General features: G+C 39.1%; 1 non-coding gene across 1 annotated transcript; it reads left to right on the forward strand.

Moving 5' to 3' along the window:
- Positions 1 to 576: 576 nt before the first annotated feature.
- Positions 577 to 683, forward strand: LOC132619151 (small nucleolar RNA R71). Its single transcript, XR_009574537.1, has one exon. It is a non-coding gene; the product is annotated as a small nucleolar RNA R71 (small nucleolar RNA).
- Positions 684 to 1,792: the final 1,109 nt, after the last annotated feature.

Genomic DNA, 1,792 nt, shown 5'->3' on the forward strand with positions numbered 1-1,792 from the left:
AGAGTTGGAAGAGCGACCTTTCGGTGGAACATAGGCATTAGAATTCTGATTACCATATTTGTTGTTGTTGTAATCCTCCTATCCATACCACCATATTCATTTCGGCCATATTGATTGCTTTGTTGTTGGGGTCTCCATTGCTTTTGATAACCCCCTTGAGAGTTATCGATATAATTAGCATCCTCACATTGTTGTTGCCGCTCTAGATAGGTCTCCTCTGAGACTTGATACCTTCCAGGAGCATGAGATGACATTTCTTCAATAACATTTACACCCTTGGCTTCTTTCTCCGCGTGCCTCTTTGATAGCAAATTCACGGTGGTTTGCAATTGAGCAAAAGCATGATCTCGCTTATGATTCTCTTTGGCCACCACGGCAATAGAAAGACTACCATAGGACAAATCTTCTCTATCATTGGAGTGCCAAGCTTGGTCATGAGTGGTGAGCCTATCAAGCAAAGTAGTAATATTTGCAAAAGTCCGATCCATGAAACAACTACCCGCGGCCATATTAACCGTAATTTGATTCGTAGTGCCTAACCCCTTGTAAAACTTGTCCATGAGCACATTCTCTATGAAACCATGATTGGGATATTGGGTTAGATAGGACTTGAACCGATCCCAAGCACTGTGTAGTTGTTCGCCCGGTAATTGCTTGAACTCAAAGATTTTGTCTCGGAGTTCTGCCTTTTTGCTCAGCGGAAACCACTTCTTCAAGAAAATATCGGAGGCCCATGTATGGATTGAGTTGCTTGGAATCTTCTCATACCATTCACGAGCTTCTCCGATAAGAGAATATTTAAAAAGCCTCAACCGAAGAGCATCAGAATAAGCAGCGCCATTTGTTTTTTGAGTACACACATGCAAGAAATTCTTGAGATGGCGAAGTGGGAAATTCTCCAAAGAATTTTTAAAGTACCCCTCAAGTTTCAATAAATGGTAGAGATGAATCTCCACTTTGAAGTTTGCATTTCCAACTCGAGGAGGAACTGCCGCAGCCGCATACTCCGCATCATTCATAAAATCCGCAAATACATTCTCATCCTCTCCTGCTACCGGTACAGGTGTATGAGGGTTTATATGGAGCACCCCTTGATTTTGATTTCTTCAATTGTTTTGGTTGGCTCTTCCAGCCATCTGTTGCCTAATAACAAAGAGATAACCAATAGAGTGATGGAATAGAAAAAGGTTCAAATAAAAGTATTTACCAATTAATAAAATTCATAACCGTATTCCCTGGCAACAGCGCCAAAATTTGAGACGCTCAAATTACACCTAAATTGTGGCGTAAGGCGGTCGATGTCAAATATAGTAACCCAACTAGGTTGGGGTCGAATCCCACAGGGAATAAAGTATGAAACAAATACTAATCACATATTTTACTTATCTCTAAAGACTTTAGTTCTATTCCGACTAGTATAGAAAAAGGGTTTTGGTTTGTATTCGTTATTTCAAAGTATTTAGAATTTGTTTGGATTAAAAGAACCAAAGTTGTGTCCCCGCTGTGATTAGATGTTATGCTATGGGTATCAATGTATCAATATGATATATTTCTAATGGGTCGTGGTTTTGTATGCACTTAATCTCTAATGCACTTCCTAATATTTTCCACTAGTTAGAAAATATTTCTTTTCATGATTTTCCCAAATATAGAAAAGTTCCAAGTAAAATCGATTAAATATGCCAAGTAGAACTCATCTTATCCCTAAGTGAGTTCATTAAACGAGGGTTAGCGCCCCGTGTCCTTGTTATATTATTTCAACTCCAACCCTAGTTCATCTTTCCAAACAAAA

The sequence above is a fragment of the Lycium barbarum genome, chromosome 1, assembly GCF_019175385.1.
Source record: "Lycium barbarum isolate Lr01 chromosome 1, ASM1917538v2, whole genome shotgun sequence".
Classification (NCBI taxonomy): domain Eukaryota; kingdom Viridiplantae; phylum Streptophyta; class Magnoliopsida; order Solanales; family Solanaceae; genus Lycium; species Lycium barbarum.